Source organism: Ascaphus truei, chromosome 16 (genome assembly GCF_040206685.1).
Source record: "Ascaphus truei isolate aAscTru1 chromosome 16, aAscTru1.hap1, whole genome shotgun sequence".
NCBI lineage: Eukaryota > Metazoa > Chordata > Amphibia > Anura > Ascaphidae > Ascaphus > Ascaphus truei.
This window is the reverse complement of record NC_134498.1, coordinates 2930735-2953849: the sequence shown is the minus strand read 5'-3', so window position 1 is coordinate 2953849 and position 23115 is coordinate 2930735. Positions and strand designations below refer to the sequence as shown.

At 45.1% G+C, this 23115-nt stretch overlaps 1 long non-coding RNA gene across 1 annotated transcript; it reads left to right on the top strand.

Moving 5' to 3' along the window:
- The first annotated feature begins 1354 nt into the window (after positions 1-1354).
- On the top strand, positions 1355-22263 carry LOC142467651 (uncharacterized). The gene is made up of 4 exons (XR_012788450.1): positions 1355-1527; positions 2082-2143; positions 19191-19215; positions 20402-22263. It is a non-coding gene; the product is annotated as an uncharacterized LOC142467651 (long non-coding RNA).
- The last annotated feature ends 852 nt before the right edge of the window (positions 22264-23115 follow it).

Here is a 23115-nt window from a genome sequence, read left to right as displayed (position 1 = left end):
GTCCCCGGGTCAGCCCCACAGGTGTCTGAGGGTCCTCGGGTGGTCCCTATGGGTCCACGGGGCCCACACAGATGTGGGGCCCCCGCTTCTTCCCCTCAGGTGTCCCCTGTGAGTCCGGAGCCTGGTACCCAGGAGCGTCCGGGGAGTCCTCGGGTGGTCTCCAGAGGTCCCCGCAGACCTAAGGAACCAACCCTGTATGTCAACAATATAAACCTGTCCTATACATTTAAAGAAAGAAATACTCCCCCCCCCCAGCACCACCACGAAACACACATACAGTACATTAATGGGCAAAATAACTGTCCATTATTAAACACATTAAATAACATAATAAAATAAATACAGTTATACTAACCTCAGCAATATGAATCACCTCCGTCAGCACGGGCCCTCTCTGTCCTCCGTTGCCAAAAAAATACATAGCAAATATATTGTGATATCACTTAACCCCTTAATCACCTTATCAGTTAATAACCACAAAGGTAAATAAGGGGTTAAGCTACCCTGCCCCGATACCCACCCTTTACCCTTTCATTTGTACATCATGCCTATATATATATATATATATATATATATATATATATATATATATATATATATATATATATATCATATATAATATTTAATTTATACATATATGCATGATTAACCCAATATACAAAGAAATGGTTAAGGATATACATGCCTAAATACAAATATCACATCTCCCAATATCAAACAGCACCAAGCCAAATCAATATCTTAAAAATGCAAAGAAAAACAGTCAATTTGACAATATGTACATGATACAAATAATCTGTGCATCATGTACATTATGCCAAGCAATGCTCAAAATCAAATAAACTATTCCAAATAAGATACAAATCCAATCATTAAATAAAAACAAAGCAAGTCAACAGAATTAAATTACTATCAATTAATTAATCCAATCTCAAATCAATTACAATCCAAATCAATTACACAATTTAAATCCTAAAAACAAACCATTCTGAAAAATATTCTATGTCAAAGTAACCACCATCAGACTAAATCTAACTTCCAAAAATAAGCCAATTAAATAAACTATTGCAAATAGCCTTTAAAATAACATTTGAAAAAATAAAATGTACATTACAACCACATTTTTTACATAAAGCAGCAAATTACAATTAAAAAAACTTCAAAAACAATGCAAGCAAACATTAGGCAAACAAGTTTTTATTATACCTGTATGTATGTCCATCTATAGTTTACATACATACATACAGGTGCAATAAAAGAGCATAAAAAACAATTTAATAACATTTAAAATAAACATACAATACAACCATTGACTGTCCCTGTACATATGTGTAGCCATAGTGACATACATAAATTCAGGGCCATAAATGGACATACAAAAAAATGGATAGCATGAAAAAAATTCAAAAAAACCTGTAAAAGTAAAATAAAATAAATGTATTTTGTTGACTTACCATTAGATGACCCACTCACCGAATCCCGTTGAACCGGATGCTCTCGAACAAGTAATCCAACAACAAGAACAAGGTAACCATAAAATAGAAAACCCTTACAATCCAACAGTGTCTGTGTCTTCTTTCTTCTACTTGTAATCCATAGCGGGGGTCTTCATCTGTGTTCTTCTGTCTTCTTCTGTCTTCTTCCAGGGTCTTCTTATCTTCTTGCGCCACACCCTGGTCCTCTTCTTCCTCTAGGAGGTCCTTCCTCCTCGGCATCTGGCTTAAAAATGAGACGATATAGGCTTTTATAGGCCTATGACGTCACATTTTCGTCATATAATTCCCACGGCCCTGATTGGGCTGTGAAAACTATGTTTTTTTTTTCCCAAAAATGTTTTGATGACGTCATTAAAAGGAAATGACGCCAGCCAATCAGAATGGCTGTGCTTTATTTGCCTTTAAGATGATGTCATCCAAACAAAGATGGCCGGCGCCACATGGTACGGTAGCCAATCAGAGCGTGGGTACTCAATCCCAACTCTGATTGACTCTAGAGACAGAGGCTTGAGGGAGTATGGATGTGACGTCAGCCAAAGGCTGTCACATGGTACTTGAGCCAATATTCTTGTGTATGTTTTTCAGCACCCAAGGGCATGGACGGTGATGAAGATGAGGATGGCCTTCATCATGGGTGCCGGACAAGGGTGAGTCCAAAATGTATTTATTTTATTTATTGTGATTAATGTAATTTTAATGGGCAAATGCATTACTATCCATATGTTGGTAATAGTAATTTTGCCCATTACTGTAGTGTATGTGTTAGGGGTGTGTGTATTTTTTTACAGTATTGTTTATTTTTTGGGGGCACACAATTGGTACCGCAGGCCCGTGGACGGCCACAGGGACCCCCGGACAACCCTGGACACCCACGGGTATCCCCGAAACCCCCACGGGGACCCGTGGGGACCCCCAAACAAATCTTCTTTGCCTAAGGAACTCCCTTCTGCAATGTAAGGACTTGAATATCCTATCAGCTGGGGACACCCGCGTGCCTATTGTATGGATGGTGTGCCTGCAAAAAGGTAAACAAAGGAAATTTTTCTAAGTCCAGCACCTTTTGCGCCTGCCTTTAGCTGGCACGTTTGTCAGGCGCATTTTTAAAGGCCGATTCACTTAGCGCGGCTAAGTGAATCTCAAGTACAGGCAAAAATCAGCGCATTTACCTGATCGGGCGCATTTTGTGCAGAGGGCTGAAAAAATGCCTTTTTAAAAAAAAAATATTTTTCCTTTATTGGTGTCAGACAGCGTATTGGTACATGTTACAGACATTGGTAGACGAGCTATCACAAGAATACGGCGCGGTACATGTACATAGCATAGGTGGAGTTGATGACACACAATAGTCCATTTTCCCATTTTCAGTGGTGAAAAAGAGAGGGGAGGATGGAGGAGGGGTGGATAGTTGGGAACGACTTGGACAAAGAGAGGGGAGAGGGGGGGGGAGGGAGGGCAGGGGTGGGGAGCTTTGGGGTTCGGAGGTCAGGGGGCTAGTACTGCGGTGAGGTTTATGTGATAGTCAGGGCACCTGATCCTGGCCAGGGTTCCCAGGTTGAGTAAAAATGCGGCATTTTTTGTTTCAGCATTGCCGTTAATCTTTCCATACTCATAATTCAATCTATCCTAGTAATTACTGTTCTTCTAGAAGGGGCTAGCTCCCAGAGTTTTGGTAGCTGCCTCCCAGATATCCTCCCAGTCCTCAAGGTCTATGTTGGTGTTCAGGTCCTCGCTCCATTTTTGCATGTATAAATGGTTAGGGGAGGGTTGGGCCGCCTCTAGTGTTTTGTATATCTCCGAGATGAGGCCCCTTTGGTACTCGCCTCTGAGGCAGAGGGTCTCAAATCTGGAGCGCGGTGGGAATTTTAGGCTAGGGGATTGGGTTCTCAGGAAGTGCCTAATCTGTAAATATTGGAATATAGGGAGATCAGGGGACGTTAGTTTGATTCGCAGTTCCCGGAGGGGCATGACCTCATCATTTTCCAGTAAGTCCGCAACCACTCTGATGTTTAGGCCTTGAAATTGGCTGAATTGGGGTCGGGAACATCCGGGCGGGAAATCCGGGTTCCCGAATATGGGGGTCAATTGAGAGGGGGTTGAAGCTAGGCCATATTTCCCTTTGGTTTTTAACCATGTCGACCACGTGCATCTCATTGCTCCGAGGCTGAGTCTCAGGGGCTTCTAACCTTTGTGGACATGGGTCCATAGTAGGGCTGAGAGGGGGGTCGGGGACGCGTGGTGCGTCTCTATCTCTAACCAGCAATTAGAGGTCGGGGGGTTGTTCCAAACCACTGCCTGCCTCAGCTGGGCTGACTGGTAGTATCGGACTACATCCGGCGCCCCCAGACCCCCTCTCGTTCTCGACGCTAAAAGTACCGACCGTGGGACCCTGGCTCTTCGTTGTTGCCAGATGAAACGCAGAATGTGGGTCTGGATATTCCTCAGATCTGCTAGTGGAATGGGGACAGGGAGGGTCTGAAAATAATAGAGCAAACGGGGAAGGATATTCATTTTGGTGGATATTATTCTGCCGAACCAGGATATTTGGTGGGTCTGCCAGGTCTCGAGATCTCTTATGATCTGACGGAAAAGGGGAGGGTAGTTGGTTTGGTATAGTGAGCCATATGAGCTCGCTATTTTAATCCCTAGGTACTTGATATGGGAGCTATTCCATTTATATTTAAATTTCTTTTGTAGGGTTGTCCATATGGGATTCGGTAGAGATATATTGAGGGCCTCTGACTTGTCTGTGTTGACTTTGTAGTCTGAGAGGCAGCCAAATTGGTCTAGGAGTTTTTCTAGGTTGGGAAGGGAAGTGAGGGGATCTGATAGGGTAAGAATAATGTCATCGGCGAACAGGGAGATTTTATATTCTCTGTCTCCGACTAAGATTCCTTTTACGGTGGGTTCAGTTCTGATTCTGGCGGCTAGGGGCTCTATGGACAGGGCGAAGAGTAAAGGGGAAAGGGGGCAACCTTGTCTGTTGCCGTTTTGGATTTTTATTGGGTTGGATCGGCCACCCGGGAGTTTTAATAAGGCCGTGGGGTTAGTATAGAGGGCTCGGACTCCATCGAGGAATGGGCCGGAGAAGCCGAATTGGCGCATCGTCTGGTCAAGGAAGGACCATTTGATCCGGTCAAAGGCCTTCTCCGCGTCGAGGCTGAGTATCAGGGCCTGGGACGGATTGAGGTGCACGTGGTCTATAATATCAATAATTTTGCGGGTGTTGTCAGAGGCCTGTCTTCCTGACACAAATCCCACCTGGTCTATATGAATTAGCCTTGGGAGAATAGGGTTCAGTCTGTTTGCTAGAATTTTACTGAAAAGCTTGAGGTCAGTGTTTAGCAGGGATATTGGGCGGTAGCTGCCGCATTGAAGTGGGTCTCTGCCCTCTTTATGTATGATGGCCAGATTGGCTGCTGACATAGTGCCTGGGATCTGTTCTCCCTGTAGGAAGGAGTTAAACATTTCTAGAAGGTAGGGGGACAGGGAGTCTGCTAATTTTTTATAGTAACCGTTGGAGAATCCATCCGGTCCGGGTGTCTTGGCTATTTTAAGTGAGGATATTGCATTATCTAGTTCTTCTTGGGTTATTTTCTGGTTTAAGAACTCAAGTTCTTCTTGTGTGAGGGACGGGAGGTTACACTGGCGACACACTTTATTCGAGCTCGGCTAGTCCCACGAATTCGGGTATACCCGGGTGTATTGAGGTTTGTGACTGTTTTCTGCCCGAGTGCATTGAGGTATTTTCCAGGCAGGGATTGAAGCATTTTATTCCCGCTGGCTGCAATACTGCACAGTATATATATATATATACTGCATTACAACTCATGAATTTATGCCATCTGGTAGACACGCGAAGCATTGCAGCCTATTAAATCCTAATCATTATCATTTAACAGATCAGCCGCCCGTCAGCCAGGCATGAACCCAGGCTGGGAAGGCAAATGCAACGGGGCTTGTCAGAGGTGAGGAGCGGCGCATTCCAGGTATCTGCCAGGTACATACTGGGTATTTGCTCGAATAAAGTGTGTCGGTGCAGTACATTGGGTTAAGTAGTCGGAGGTGCTCTTATCGTTATCGTTTGGTTGGCTGGTGGGGTGGAGGTTGTAGAGGTCCGTGTAGAACTCTGCAAACTCGCACGCGATGTCTTTCTCGTTATACGAGATTTGACCGTTTTTTGGTTCTGATCTTTGTGATCTGGGCCTTTGTCCTAATGCCTCTTAGTTTCGAGGCCAGAAGTTTGACCACTTTGTTACCCCTATCGTAGAACCGCTGTTTGGTCCATTTCAGGGCTCTCTCTACCTCGTCAAGTTGGAGTATTTTTAGATCGGATCTCGTCTTCTCAAGGGTTCTAAACACCTTTTTCGATAGGGATTGTTTGTGTAAGTGCTCTAGCGTTAGGATTTTTTCGGTAAGTTCTTTCTGGGCTTTTTGCTTTAGTTTTTTCTTATAGGAGGCTAATGATATAAGTTCCCCTCTAATGATGGCTTTGTGCGCTTCCCAGAGCATTGCTGCTGCGGGGACCGAGCCTTTGTTTAGTTTGAAAAAGGTGTGTAGTTTTTGCTTAATCGTCTTGATCGCTTGTGGGTCATTGAGAAGCGAGTCGCTAAGTTTCCAGTTATATACTGAAGTTTTGACGAAAGGCAGAGAGAGGGTGAGTGTGATAGGGGCATGGTTGTACCAGGTTATTGGGCCTATATCGGAGTGGTAGGATGCCTGGAGTACATTGTTGGTGCCTAGAAAGTAATCGATCCGCGAGTAAGACTGATGGGGGGCTGAATGGAAAGAGTAGTCTCTCTGGCCCACGTGCTGGGTCCGCCAGATATCTGTCAATGAATACTCTCTAAGAATATCCTGGAATTTTTGGGCTTTTTTCTGTAGTTGGGTAGAGTATGGGGCCGCAGTCTGGCCCGATCTATCTTGGTCTTGGTTTAGAACCATATTTGCGTCACCGACGAGGAGAAGGGAGGAGAGCGTCGGTTGGTCAAGGGTACTAAGAAGGTTCTGGAGGAATTGGGTTTGGTTTGCGTTTGGGGAGTAGATGTTAAGGATGGCTATGGGGGAGCCTGATAGCGTGCCTTGGAGGAGTATATATCGTCCCTCCGGATCTTTAGTTACTTGTGTTGGGGCAAATGGGGTATTGTTCGTAATCAATATAGCCACCCCTCTTTTTTTGTTGTGGGAGGATGCGAAAAACGCTTGGGGGTACGTATGTTTAAATGTGTTGGGCGGGTCTGTGGTATTAAAGTGGGTTTCTTGGATACAAATTATGTCTCCTTTAGTTTTTTTAAGTTCTTGGAGGGCTAATTTGCGTTTGCGGGTCGAATTGAGGCCCTTAACATTCAGGGAAATGATTTTAATTGATGCCATTAGTAAGGGGGGGGGTCTCGGGGATGAACCCCTGTCCCTGAGTTATTCCCATGTCAGGGTTGGCTTGAGCCTTGGTGTGCGTGTGCGGGGGGGAATTTCTGTTGTCCCAGAGGAAGGCACTGGGGGAGAGTCGCAGGGGGGGGGGGGGGTAGGGTGGAAGGACAGGAGGGAGGGAAGGGGGGGAGGACACAAAAGGAGAAGAAAGAAGGTGGGCTGTCCTGGAGCCCAAAAAAGATTCCTCTTGACATTCTGGTGTCAAGGGGATGGGGTACAAAAAGACCCCTGGGAGACCTTTCGGGGCGTCACTCACAGACCGCAGCCAGCAAGCGAGGTCCAACGCCCTCACTAAATTGCGGGCAGAGGGGGGGGGAGCCTAAGTGAGAGGGTTCATTTAGGGCTTGTGGAGGGCTTGCTCTTCTTGGACCTATTCCATATTTTATCTTTACATCCCATACAGACATTCTTTTTCCTCCCCTTACAATAGGTTTTTCTTTGAACACTCTTTGTGGATTCCAGGGGGAGAGGGAGAGGGGGGGAGAGAGGGGGGGGGGAAGAGGGGGGGGGGAGGGGGGGAGGAGGGGAGGTGGGAAGGGAGGCACCCGATATTTACATCTTTCATTGGTAGACCAACGTTACTCTCGGGAGGAGCCCTTTTCCAAAGCCTGAGTATCACTTAAACATTGTAATTGTTTTCTATTAAATAATAGGTCGTACATTGATATAGAGTGAACTAGGGTGGATGTGCATAGAACAATTCAGACCTGGGGGGGGGACGCCCTAGGGCAGGGTGGGGGAGGGCGGGTTCTTCGGAGTAGTCAATTACCGTAGATTTTGGGTTAGTTGGGGGAGGGGAGAGGGGGGTGGGGGGGAGGGGAGGGGATGGTGGGGGGGGGAGGGGAGGGTGGGGGGGAGGGGAGGGTGGGGGGGGAGGATGGGGGTGGGAAAAGGGGTAGGAGTGGAGGGGGTAGTGGGGTGGGGAGGGGAGGAGAGGGGGGGAAAGGGGGGGGGTGGGGGGGAAGGGGGAGGGGTGCAGGAGAGGGGGGGATGGGGGGGGAAGAGGGGGAAGGGGACCGGGGGGAGGGGTGGGAGGGAGGGGGTAGAGGGGGGGGAAGGGGGTGAGGAAAGGGGGGGGGGAGAGGGGTGGGGGGGAGGGAAGGAGGGGGGAGGGAAGGAGGGGGGAGGGAGGAAGGGGAAGGGGGGGGAATGATGGGAAGGAAGGGAGGGGATGGGGGGGAAGAGGGGGAGGGGTGGAGGGGGTGGAAGGGGGGGGCACATAGTATTTACATCATCGGTTGGCGGTTTAAACATTACTCTCGAGAAGAGTTTTTTTCATAGGTCAAGTTTTTGTCTAAACATTGCGGTTGTCTTCTATTGAATCAATATTGGCTCATACATTGACATAGAGTGAAATAGGTTGATTATACATAGAACAGATCAGCCCTGGGGGAGGGGAGGGGGGGGACACACCTTGGGGCTGGATGGGGGGGAGGGGGGTGGGTTCTTAGATATGGTCTTAGGTCTGGTTGGGGGGGGGGTGAGAGAGGGGGTTTGTGGGAGAAAGGGGAGGGAGGGGGGGAGGGGGGGAGGGGGGGTTGGGGACATCTTATTTATAACATTCTTTAGTGTTTGGGGGTTACTCCTGGGTGGAGCTCATTCTTAAACCTGGATCTTGCTTAAACTTTATATTTATGCTTTGTTCAGACATATATGGTTTGTATGTTGCTATGGGGCGAAATACAGTGGTTATTCCCAGTATGGACCAATTCTGGGGGGGGGTTATTGGGGGGGGAGGGGATGGAGGAGGGGGGGGATAGGGTGGGGAGGGGGGTGGGGGTGAGATGTAGGGGCTGGGGGGCTGGAGGAAGGGTGGGGGGGGGCGGGGGTGGCGGGGGGGTGAAGGGGAATGTAGGAGCTTAAGGGGGCACAATACATTTGTAGGTTAAATTGGAAACGGTATTTCTCTGGGGGGGCGCCCTTGAATAGGGGCCCTGTCTGAACCTAAGCAATGTGGACACATACACTAGTCTTAGCAGTGGGGGGGCGGGGGTTGCACGGGGGTCGTGGAAGTCTTGGAAGATGGGGCTTTCCTTGGGGAATAATGGGGTACATCACATTTGTTATTATGGGAGTAGGGAGGGGGGGTGATTATACTTGATCATACGACCTGACTGTTGTGGATCAAGGGGGAGGGGGGGAGGGAACCTCCAGCAGCAGTCCTTGTTACATAGTGTCTATGGGGAGAGTCTCTGGTTCTCCGGTCCTAGAGTTGGGCCTCCCCGGATTGGGGGCCGGGTGCAGATCTTGTCTGTCGGGAACGCGAAGAGAGGACTTGTGAGGCAGCGCGGATGCTGTTCCTCTTCGTTGGTGCCTGGATCTCCGCGGTTACTCTGGTTTGGAGGGGGTAGGGTGGGGGGCGAGGGGGGGGTGGGGGTGGGTAAGGAGGTATGACGGGGGGGAGGGGGGGAGAAGGACTGTTGTGGACAGGGGGGGTGGGGGGGGACTCCAGCAGCTGTCCCTGGGCAGGAGTAACTTTTAAATGAGACCCTGGCTATTCAGTCCTGGAGTCGGGCCTCTTCGAGATTGGGGATGGGTGGAAGTCTCTCTTGTGAGGGTCGCGAGAGGACGGCTTCTAGAGAGCTTAGGGAGCAGTGCGGGTGCTGTTCCTCTCCGTTGGACCCTGGATCTCCGCGGGTGCAGCTTCGGTTCTCTTGGCATCGGGAGGGGACGGGAAGATAAGTAGAGAGTATCCTTGTGTTTGGAGGGGGGGGAAGGGGACGATGGGGGGAGGACGGGGTAGGGGGGGATAGCGGGAGGGGGGGTAGCGGGGGGGGGGATGCGGGGGGGGGGAGGGGGCGAGGAGGGAAGGGGGGGAAGGAGGGGGCAGGGTATTGGAGGGGGGGATGGGTATGGGGGGGGAGGAGGTTCGTGGGCAGATGTGTTGGGGCCTGCAGGGCCCATGGGGACTCTTGTTCTTTGAGGGTTTAGATGATAGTTGTCAGCTTCAATCTTTACAGCGTCTGGATCTGCGTGGGATGTCTGTGAGGGCGTCCTGTGGTTCCTTTAGTTTCAGCAGGCAGCGGGGACTTCAGGGTTCACCGGAGTCATTGACTAGCCAGTCTCTCCGATGCTCGGGGGGTTTCCTGGGGTGCCGTCTCCGACGTCGCATCAGTGCGGGGGCGATTGTTCTTTTGTGGAGGGAGGGGGATCCCTAATGCTTTTAGAAAGTCCTTTGCATCCTCCGGGGCAGACACTGTGTGGTGGCGGCCATTGCGGAGCACGACTAACTTAAAGGGGAACCCCCAGCGGTATTTAACCCCTTGGTCTCTGAGGTGGGAGGTAAGTGGACGCATTGCATTTCTTTTATTTATTGTTGGCTGGGAGAGATCGTTGAAAAGCTGGATTGGCACACCGTCCATTGTCACGGATCGTAGGTCACTGGCAGCCGTCATGATGCGTTCTTTTGCAGAGTAAGCGTGCATTCTAAGCACCACATCTCTGTGACGGTTGGGGTCTGATGACTTTGGGCCCAGGGCTCTGTGGGCACGGTCGGTGTGCAGATCATGGTCCGAAAGATCAGGGACAAGCTGCAGGAAGAGTCTGCGAAGGTAAGGTTGTAGTTCCTCGTGCGTGATGTCTTCAGGGATATTTTTGAGGCGGAAGTTTTGCCTCCGTTCCCTATTTTCTAGGTCTTCGAGCTTGCTTTGCATGTCGCGGATCGCCTCCCCGCATCTTAATACTTCTTCGTGGGTCTCTGCTTGTTCGTTTGTAATTCCCTCCATTTTCACCTCTAGGTCTTCTGTTCGCTCCGTCAGTGCTCCCACTTCGGCGCGTATGGTTTGGAGGGCTTTTTCCGTGTCCTCCGGGACCCCCCTGCTCATTTTAATTATAAGGGAGTCAAAAAACTCTTTATTTAAGACTGGGGGATCCGTGTCAATCGGGCTCTGTCGGCCGCTGCGCGCCTCGTGCTCCGGTTCTTCCTCGGCGCCATCTTGCCCATCTGGGTTGATTTCTGCCAAGCGATGTGCCGGAGGGAAGAACTTGGTGACGGTGTATTGGTTCTTCTTTTGCGCCTTTCCTGCCATCTCTCCAGAGTTTGATCTCGAGGTGGGGTCGAAATTCAGGGAGTTTGGGGTGGGGAAAAATCTTATTCTGATGTTTTTAATAGTGAGGGCGCCGGGAGCTCCTTCACTAGCAGACCATCGGCTGTGACGTCACCGGAAGTCTCGAAAAAATGCCTTTTAAGTGCGATAAAGCGCAGTTATCACTGCTTAGTGAATCGCACTGCAGCCTTTATCGGACTTAAAGGGTACTTTACGCTTTTAAAGCCACTTATCGGAGCTTAGTGAATCGGCCCTATTGTGTCAAGAATCTAAATAGCTATGGATATGCCTTCTATACTCACTTACTGTTCCCCATGTGTAAAGTTAATCCCAGGTGGTCACCATACTGTATAAAGTAGGCTGTGACAGTGGAGCTATACAATATCAATGCCAGAGCTGCTACCCTTAATAGCAGAGGTTGTGGGTTCTGATCCTGTTGGGGCTGATACTAGTACACCCTTCAGCACAAGGTGCCATACGCTTGTCAATATAGGTCTTATAGAAATCTTTTGGGAGTTGAGAGTTATTTAAATACACTTTGTACTGTATATTCATTATTACAGGTGACTCCCCATATGTTATTTGCAGGGAGGTTTAAGGGGATATATAGTGTTTTGAACTCTAGTAAAATTTGTTTCTCTCCCCAACCTCCCCCCATATTTCAGGGCCTGTAGGGAACTAATGCCATGTCAAGTTTTTTTTAAGAAATGTAGCCTTTTGGCTTTAACAGAGCTACTAGAATTCCACCGAGTTGTGAAAATTCCTGAATTTGTGCCGTTTTGGTCATATCAATCAAATTTGCCTAGCAGAATTAAACTCATTTAAAAAAAAGCATTTCTCGCATGGTTTGGACATAAAAGAAGAGCTTACAGAATACACAAATCTGCATATTCGAGAGAAAGGGGCTCTGTCAGCACAGAAATGCACTTTTTGCAACTACTAGAATATCACCCAGTATATCAATCAAAAGGGGTTGTAGATAACAATCTGGAACATTTGAGGCTGATTGAAATATGGAATCAGAGCCAGAGATTATTGGACGTCCAAATGGTTTAATCAAAATTTTGTTCACCTTTGGCAGGTGGTAAAACAGTGAAACTAATGGATAATCAGTTATAAGGAAATCTTTGAATATTTTTTCTGGAATAACTTAATTTTGAAAGGCATTAATTATTAAAGTTTGCAATTCCTTCTAAAGGTAAAAGTTGGATCACCCTTGAGTAATTTATACTGTACTGCAGTCAATTGTGTGAAGGCCTCTTTTTCATTAAAGTCTATCCATAATTATTGCAGTTTCTCCCTTATCAGTAACTTGAATAACTATGGAAGAATAGTTACTCAAATTGATAAGTGCTTGTTTCTCTGCCTTACTCAGATTCCAATGTACATCTTTCGGAGTCCAGTTCTGTTGTGAAATCTCCTTCATTACCTTGTTAATATATGTCTCTACTGCATGATTATTCTGTGGGTGACAGAAATGACTCTTAGTGCAGCACTCCTAAAGTATATTTAGTTCTATTAGTGCTGTATATAACATCCTTTGTGATAATACCATCTCATTTACACATTGCAACTATGCTATATTCTGGTGATTATATTACAATGGGAGTTTGTATTGAAATACAGCTGAACTCCCTTATAACGCGGTGCTCAGGGTCCACATAATGAGACTGCGTTATAACCGGGATCGCGAAATGGCAGCCGTACGAGGACTTACCCAGCATCTGTAGCTTTCTCCTCTCTGCATCTCTCTCCTCTCCTTGCTTAATCAGGCTGCGTCACCTGCTCGGTGCACATATCTAAGGTATTTTTATTTATTTTTTATTATAACATTCAATGTTTTATTGCTAACACACACACACACTATTAATTTTACCACACTATTGAAGGCAGTACTGTGCAGTAGAAGTTAAGTTTGTTGATAGAGTCACTGCCATCACACCAATCCTATGGTGTGGCAGCTAGAGAATTGCTACTAGTCTATGAAGGGTCATGGGTTCGATTCCTGCATGGTATGGTAAAATTATTAGTGGAGGGGTGTGTGTATGTGTGTCCGTTAGTAATAAAGAATTGAATGTTATTAAAAAAAACCTTGGAGATGTTTTTAAATTGGGAGCCACGCTCAGACCGCGTTATAAGCGGATCCGCTTTGTAGCAGATTGTGCTATAATGGGGTTGAGCTGTATATATTTATGAACATCTATTGGTCTCTTGTACATTTTTTGCGACCTAAGCTCCATTTCCCTTTGCATTATTATGATGGTGCGATTGAGAGATACCATCAGAGCATTGGTCACTCTGAATATTATTATATTCTTTTCATTATTTACCCTCCCTTTCTTCCTTAGTTTGTCTTGTGGTAATGATGTGATGTGGTACTCAAATTTAGTAATATTTTGCATCTAATGCAATAAACTGCTAAAATTGACCTTCATTTGGTGTGCCTGGTTCCTCACTATAGTTACATAGTAGTTACATAGTAGATGAGGTTGAAAAAAGACATAAATTCAACCTAGGCTAGTTTTAGACAACAGATTCTTAGCCTATATTTGTACTTACAGTATATTGATCCAGATGAAGGCAAACAAAAACCCCAATGAAATATAATCTAATGATATCGCAAAAGGGGAAAAATTAATTAATTCCTAACTCCATATATTGGCAATCAGATTACTCCCTTTATCAACATTCTTCCCGTATTTACTTATTTGGTATATCCCTGTATAACTTTACTTTCTAAAAAGATGCCCAACCTTTTTTTTAACTACAGTATCTATTGTATCTTCCATCAAAGTCTCCATGGCTAATGAATCCCACAGTTTAACTGCCCTTACTATAAAGAACCCTTTCCTTTGTTGCTGGTTAAATCGCCTTTCCTTCAACCTTAAGGGTTGACCCATGTAGTTTGTATTGCCCTTGAGATGAATAGTTCTTTTGAAGACTCCTATACAGTAGATACAGTAACTAATGTTCCTCATTGCGGATTAGAGTTAAGCAAAGTTATGGTAGTTATAAAATCAGAGTCTGCACAATCCAAGGCAACTTCAATGCATAACCTCATAATTGGACTGCTTTTGTCAGACAGACATATACAAAGGTATTCAATTAATGCAAATCAATTTAAGTACATAATAACACCAATATTTCAAACTAGGGGTACATAATCTGTTGAACAGCTGCCAAATATTAAAGTCTACAAATTTCCAAACATTCTAAGATATCCATCCAAGTTATTGCTGTTAAAGGAGCTTCTACAAGCTACTGAATCATAAGGAATCCTTAGTTTTTCACACATAGCTTCTCCATTTTGGCTTTATTTTTGTTAAATAAATCATAACACGGTGTAATATGTCATGTGTTGTTGTTCATCTGAGGTTGTATTTACCTTATTTTAAGACCTGCTAAGGAACAGATGCTTGTTATTATGTCCTGATATGTAAAACCATAGAATTCAAAGAGGATGTACTTTCTTTTTCACACAACTGTATAAGCTGCACAAATATATATATAGTGTGATATTGTTTTCACTGATTCTATTGGGTCCTATGAGAAGTCATCCCACCAATGCTGGGATCCCTCATAGGTGGAGGCTCTGCACTAAGAGAGAGAGAGAACTCACCCCAGGCTTCCAGAAGCAGAGGCTCAGCCCTCCTGTGAGTGTACAGGTACTCACGCACGTGTAATCGCCCGTGGTTTCCATTAGCGACATAGGGAAAGGAGGTTACATTTAGAAGCGCTGCTGAGATTCAAACCTTGGGTGCCTGATATAAATTAAAGAAAATCTCATATCTGTACATAAAAAAAGGACATGTCCCTACTGTCCCGTCAGAGGGTCCACGAGTGGGTCCTGGAATGCCGAGCACCTCCCCACCACGTGGTTGCTGTCGGCCATGTTTCTATGTCCACCTCCTTAGATGACGTGTGTTTAACAATGGGTCAGCTCCCGGGTTGAGCTGATGCCCACATCATAAACCAAGACTGGGACCTCACCCTCGAATGGAGCCTGGTTCAATTTAGCTGCGGCCGTGACGTGCAGGAGGGCGATGGCCCACATGCTTTGCTGTCTCCTGGAGAACCACCTGGCGTATGTCCCCTCATATACCCTGACCTTCCGATAAAAATCGAGGATTTTAGGCCCGAACCAGAACCTGAGGTGCCCTAGGGGGCTGAACTCTTCTACCCCTCGAATTGCCCCAATAAGAACGTTGCTAGCCCAGGGTCATTTCACAGCTGCAGCAGTTATTGCGAGGAGACTCGGACCTTGGGGACGTACTACAGCAACTGGCTGACAAACTTGCGCAGTCATAACAAGCCCACCACTATCGCAAGCTAAATACTTGCTCTGCAGTACGGGGATACAGAAAAAAAGGGGGAGCACAGGTTGAGGAATAATGTTATGATGTATATGTAGTGGTGGGGGTAATAAAAATAGAAACACACTTACACGGCCTTGTGTAAATGCTGTCACATCAAGGTTTCTTTGTGGTCTTCTTTTCTTTATTTCTGCTGTAGTGATTTTCTTTCTTCTCAGGTCCAGGTATCTTCCTAGATTCACCGACGACTTTCCATTCAGACGTCACCCTCAAGGCAAACAAATATATACAATGTTTAAGGGAAAATGCATACAATAGTATTTTGGGTCAGGCTGTGATAATAAGAAAGCAGCAAACAACTGCAGTCACTCACATGGACAGGTGTGAGTGCAAACTATGTGGGGGGTATCTTTCCTTTTTCCCTAAGGATCTACATAGGGACATTCACTTTACTATCAAGATATGTCAGTATTAAGCTTGGCATACCCCTTGACATTATTGCCAATTTTTGAACACTAATATCACAATTGTATGCTTCTATTTATGAATGTATATGTGTCAGGTTTGGGCATACATACACATCTATACACTTACCTGTCATTATCATTTAAATATGTTACACTTTTTATAAGTCACATTAGACTTTTAATTAGCTTTTTGCACATTTGCATATCTATACAGATTTTCAACATTCTGTCAGTATTAATATGTTTACACAATTATTACAACTATGTTTCCAAGCACTAAGCTGCACCGGTATATATATCCTTTATTTTTCAACAGGGACAACATCATTTGTTCCTCCACTTATGTATTTATGTCTGCACTTGTTTTTAGTCATGGTCATCTGTATTCTAAATGAAGTTCTTGCCCTAAACGACATACATACGCAGCATTCAAGAGTTTTAAATTGCAAATCAAGACTTGTCATGCTTACAGGACAGGGGATTGGCTAGCAGTAGCATATATACCGATATCAGCCTAATTCCCCCATCTACGGAGCCTGAGGAAGCCCACAAAGGGGCGAAATGCGTTACTCTTTCTTGGAAGCAATTTTGGACTATTACAGCCACCGTCGAGGAGTAGGTCAACAGGAACGCAGCACTATACGCGGACGCAGAGGCAGTTAGCTGCGCAGCACGTGACCTATGATCACTCATCCTACAGACTGGCTGTATTCTTTTTATGTTTGCTTTTGTGTTTTTATCTTTTTTGTATATATTTTAGCTTTTTTAATGTTTGAATAAAGTAAACGGTAGCTCTTTTCACCAAAGACTGTACCTCGTTTTTTTCTACCACAAGGGAGTAACTTTCTGCCACTCTCCTTATGCCTGGAGGCCAGCACTGAAGCTTAAAGAAGTTTGTAAAGACACCTTTATGTGTGCTTACTCAATCGAGGCCGTGTGAGTATCATTCTTTCATTTACCATCTATTACCCACCATCTCTATGTGTTCATAGGACACAAAACACTGAAACCCTTCATGTGAGGGAAAAAGGAAAGATACCTCCCACAATGTTTGCACTCACACCTGTCCATGTGAGTGACTGCAGTTGTTTGCTGCTTTCTTATTATCACAGCCTGACCCAAAATACTATTGTATGCATTTTCCCTTAAACATTGTATATATTTGTTTGCCTTGAGGGTGACGTCTGAATGGAAAGTTGTCGGTGAATCTAGGAAGATACCTGGACCTGAGAAGAAAGAAAATCACTACAGCAGAAATAAAGAAAAGAAGACCACAAAGAAACCTTGATGTGACAGCATTTACACAAGGCCGTGTAAGTGTGTTTCTATTTTTATTACCCCCACCACTACATATACATCATAACATTATTCCTCAACCTGTGCTCCCCCTTTTTTTCTGTATCCCTGTACCAACAAGGATCATGGATTGATCCTATTGGGGTCAGAGCCATAGGAGAGACAACGACACTGAGGGGATCCTTGTATATAATTTCAAGGTTGTAAACTGCTTATCATATTTCCCCTGTTAAATACACACCTCGGAGGGAGCGCCCGGGTTTTTCCCTGTTATATTGCTCTGGAGTACGGCCTACGCCATTAGGAGAAGAGGAGTTTGAGGAGTGGAGGGACCATGAGGTGCAAGTGCTGTCAGAATGGTCCTGCTCTGACGCAGTAAAGAGGCAGTGGATCGTGGAGTGCCTGCGGCCCCCAGCCGCCAATATAGTGATTATACCATGAGTGTCATGCGGAGACCGATGCCCAAGCCCTGATCCGTGCCTTAACTAAATCCTACGGCATTAATTATGATGCATCGCCTTAATTTTCCAGTTCCACGCCCTCAAATAAGATGAAGGGGAAGAATTATCGGAGTTCCTACCAACGGCTTCAATTGACACTATGGACCCTGGTCAACAAGAAGATTATCCGAGTGTCCGATCTAGACGACTTCCGAACCAAGCAATTTCTGCGGGGAGCGTTGCCTACACACCCATCGCCATCAGGATCAGCTGCACCTTTTCAATGCAGAATCCTCCTAATTTTGAAGACCTAATGGATCAAGTACAAGATCAAGAGGCTATCCTGCGATTCCATACTCCCAAGACGTCTCGGGAGTCTTCCAAAGGAGAGAGTAAAGTGGCTCCATCCAGGAAGCCTAGTGCAAAGAGAATTCTGAGGAGAATGCCCCCAGGGCCCTCCCCGCCAGACCTCCCAAATGCCTCAGAGTGCGGCCCCTATTCCTTGCTCCAGTGCGACCCGAGGTACCCACTGCTTTACCTGCAAAAAGGAGGTCACTTTGCAAGGGACTGTTCAAAGTTGGCAACACCCGCTCCCGGTGCCATGTCATTCACCATTCACCCGGTAGAGTGGCCTTCCACATCCATGGATAGTGCCCCTGTGCCTTGTTCCGAAAAAAGCACCAACAGGATGCCTATAACCGAGTAGGACCTGCCGTCATAGTACGAGCACTATTTGAAGGAATCTATGCCTCTGCTTTGCTGGACACTGGCTCTCAAGTGACGATCATCTACCGGTCTTTCTATGGTCTGCACCTTCAGCATCTGCCTCTCAGTTGGCAGAGAAAATTAAGTCATGGGGCCATGAGGCTAGATATTCCACAGTTTAACACCAACAAGACTCACCCCATGTATTGTATTGTATTGTATGTCTTTATTTATATAGTGCCAAAAGTGTACTCAGCGCTTCACAAAGAATACAGTACAGGGAATTTTAAAAATACAATAAGTGCAGCAAAAATCAGACAATGGAAAAGGAAAACCCTGCCCAGAAGAGCTTACAATCTAAGAGGTTTGAGGGGAAACTTACAGAGACAGCAGGTGAGGGAATAAGTGCTGTAGATGGGTGTTAAATGAAAAGGTTAACACCATTTAAAGGTGAAGAGATGGCAGGGAGGTGTGGGTTAGAGCAGGTGTGTATGTCTGGCTTCAGGCTTAGGGGAGATCCCCAGCAGCAGGAAGGAGTAGATAGAGGGTATGAATAGAGGATTTGTGTGGGTGTTTTTTATTGAGGGGTAAAGAAGATGGAGATATATGAATAGAGTTGGAGACATGGGGCTGGTAGAAAGAAATGTGTATTTTGAAAAGAAGCGAGGTCAGAGCAAATATAAATAGTAGCAGCATCATGGCAGCAGTAGTTTAGTGCTGAGATGTGTGGTCTGGGATAGAAAATGTCCACCTTTCCAACGTAGTTCACATACAGAATTGAGGTGTTCTGTAGTCCCCTTGTTTCCCTCCTGTTGAACTCCCTGTTAAACTCGACCATGCAACTTAAAACTGGGCCACTTTGAATTGTGGGCTGCTTTTCACAGCTAAGGCTGCTCTGGTTGCTCTTATAAAGGCCTAATAAGTCACCTGACAAAATTTATTTCAGCCCAACAGCTTAATTAGCACATGTGAGGCATATTAACACAGATGTTTTTTTCAACAGGGTCTTGTCATGCCTAAGTATTAGTGTAAGTTAACTTAATTAACCCAGTCACTCTCACCCAGTCACTGTCACCCACCTACAGTACCAGTGACTGTCACCCAGTCACTGTCACCCAGTCACTATCACCCTGTCACCCAGTCACTGTCACCCACCCAGTCACTGTCTCCCACCCAGTCACTGTCTCCCACCCAGTCACTGTCTCCCACCCAGTCACTGTCTCCCACCCAGTCACTGTCTCCCACCCAGTCACTGTTTCCCACCCAGTCACTGTCACCCACCCAGTCACTGTCTCCCACCCAGTCACTGTCACCCACCCATGCAGTCACTGTCACCCACCCACGCAGTCACTGTTAGTCACTGTCTCCCTGTCACCCAGTCACTGTCTCCCTGTCACCCAGTCACTGTCTCTCACCCAGTCACTGTCTCCCACCCAGTCACTGTCTCCCACCCAGTCACTGTCTCTCACCCAGTCACTGTCTCCCACCCAGTCACTGTCTCCCACCCAGTCACTGTCACCCACCCAGTCACTATCACCCACCCAGTCACTATCACCTACCCAGTCACTGTCAACCGTCATTCACCCACCCACCATCATTCACCCAAGGGGGAGAGTGATGTGAGCTGCAGAGGGGGAGAGTGATGTGAGGTGCAAGGGGGGAGAGTGATGTGAGGTACAAGGGGGAGAGTGATGTGAGGTGCAGGGGGGAGAGTGATGTGAGGTGCAAGGGGGAGAATGATGTGAGGTGCAAGGGGGAGAGTGATGTGAGCTGCAAGGGGGAGAGTGATGTGAGCTGCAGGGGGAGAGTGATGTGAGGTGCAAGGGGGAGAGTGATGTGAGGTGCAAGGGGGAGAGTGATGTGAGGTGCAAGGGGGAGAGTGATGTGAGGGGGAGATTCTGGGGGAGATATGAGGATGATGATGAAGGGTGCTGGGGGAGATAGGAGGATGATGAGGGGTGCTGGGGGAGATATGAGGATGATGATGATGAGAGGTGCTGGAGGAGAGATGATGATGATGATGATGATGATGATGATGATGATGATGATGATGATGATGATGATGATGATGATGATGATGATGATGATGATGATGGTGGTGATGTGCGGCCCCTTTTTTTTCCCTTGGAGCAGTTTGGCCCTTCTCACTTTACGAGTTGTGCAGGCCTGAATTAGAGTTTATATGTTTAACAAAATCGTTCAATGTATCCACAGAACCTCGCCTCAGTATCAGCAGATCGTTGATGAAGCGCACCCATACTGTAGGTCCACACGGAAGAAGAAAAGTTCTAGTTTCTATGTGAAAAAAAGAAAAGCAAATGGTTGGTGCTCAGAAAAAAAGCCTATAATATGGTACCAAAGGAAACCACAATAATGATTCAAATACAGTATATTTGATAGAATAAGGGATATAAACCCAAGACATGTAGAACAATCACAGCTCCATAATAATCCGACTAGTGGACTAGGGTCCCCACAAACTTATTTTTAGGTTTGTAGGAGTCGGACCACGTGTTTTGCGATAGAAACCCCTTTTGACAATGTATCACTTTTTATAAGCGTTATATAGATGACCTTATTTTCATTTGGCACAGGGATGTAGATTCACTTTTTTTGTTCATTGATTATCTTAACAATAATACATTTAACTTACACTTCACTCACACATATAATTTTCATCACATACATTATCTGGACGTATTATTATTTATTGATATTAATATGTTTATTAGTTCAGATGTTTATAGAAAACCAAATTCACGAAACACTTTTCTTAGAGCTGAGAGCTGCCATCCCAAATCCCTTTTGAAAAATATACCAAAGGGACAATTAATAAGACTAAAAAGGATCTGTTCCAACAATGAAGGTTTTTATTTAAACAGTCAAATGAACTCCTTTTAAGTTTTCAGGATAGAGGTTACTCACCTACAGATTTAATGAATTCTTTGGAAGAAGTAAATAAAATTACCAGGGAAGAGTTACTACTAAAACAAAGAAATAAGCCTCCAATTCATAATATGAGGGCCATCAATCAACCTTTTTTAATTACACAATACAACACTCAAATAGGTCAGATCAAACATGTTATTAAAAAATACTGGGATATACTTTCGGGAGATCCTCTTTTGAAACATGTATATGCGGAAGGTCCCAGGATTTAAGAAGGCCAGAACTATTGCCAAATCGATCTCCCTTAGTCTTTTTTCGAGCAAACCAAATGATTCTAGGCGGTTACCTAAAGGAAGCTTCAAATGTCTTAAATGCATCTCATGTAGATATATGCTCCCCAATTCATCATTTAAGTCTTTTGTCACTGGATGTGAGTTCCCTGTTGCGTCCTTCATTAACTGTGATACCACATTCGTAATTTATGTCTTGAATTGTGGATGTGGTAAGCAATATGTGGGCCGTACTACCCGTGCCCTGAAGGTACGCATTAGGGAGCATATGAGACTCATCAAAAAAGGAGATCTCATTCACCCAGTGTCACAACACTTTACGAACTGTAGAATGGGTAGTATTGATGCGTTTACCTATGTGGGGATAGAGCAGGTGCCAAGTCCAGTCAGAGGTGGCAATAGGGCTGAACTCCTAGATAAGCGTGAGCTTTATTGGATATTTACGTTAAAAACAAGGATTCCCTCTGGCATGAACTCTGATTGGGACTTGGCACCTTTTCTACATTGATTCATGATTGTTAATAATTTGATGGAGTTAATTGTTATACAATAATTGTTAATGCATTTTTCTTGAAATCTGTGGGTAGTTTTCCTCATTTCTTGTACATTGCCTGCATTTTCATTCAATGATGTTACGGTTATCTTGTTTTATGGATTTATTTTGTCTATTAGCATTCTTATAACTTTTCCATAGGCAACCATCCCTCATTCTGGTCTATCATTTTAATATCATTTTGATAAGATAATACCATCTAAGTGTTACCCAATGGGGTTAAACACTATAATTGTTTATAATTTATTTTCAATAATTTCTAATGTTGACCATAGTTCAGTCACTTCTAAATACATCACAATACAGTATACTACTTTTTCGTTTTTTCAAATGGATTATGACATTTTTTTATGTGCATTTATTTAACAACTTTAATCTACACCTTGTGTGTATATATATGCACTTATATGATCATTATTAAGTCTATCCGTTTGTTTGGTATGTTATTTCCTGTTTTTAGTAGGAATATTCATAGTTTTTTTCTTGATATTTCTTTTTAATTTGTATTTTGTTTTTCATTTTAGTAGTTCTCCACTATAGGAGGACATACCAGGTACTCATATTGGTATTTTTAGCATTAGATGTGATTGTTGTTCATATTGTTAATAAAGTTTGCATATTGTGTATGGTTTTTATATTCCTCACGTCGCGCGCTTACGTCATCACACCGACGTCGCTTCTGAGAGTTTCAGGAAGTGAAAGGCTGATGGATAATGGCGCGCTTCTGGGGACTATAAAAACGGCTAGGTGAGTACCTTTTAGTCACCTTGAAAAAGAGCTGGCGCTCGAAACGCGTTGGTGGGGGGCTCTGTACCCCGTAATGCTGCTGTTATCTTTGTAGAATCCATTAAATACATTTTTTAATGGGCACACGCTCCCTTGGATTTCCTTCAACATTTTGTTCCGGTGTTATTGGTGCCTGCTTTTTCCTATTGTTTCTCTAGTTTCTATGTGAAGACCACCTGTGATTCCCACAATCCCAAGTACAAATTAGCATAGGACAGTGCACATTTTGTACCCATGGCCATTCCACGAGTCTGGTGGTCGAACTTATTCCCAAACAGAAAAGATTTTTTTTGTGAGTACAAATTCTAGGGGGTTCATGCAGTAAGCAGCGGAAAGGCAATTCTCGCCACTTTCCCGCCAAAAATGGCTACCCCTATTCAGTAAGGGGTGAGAAAGTGGCGAGAATCAAA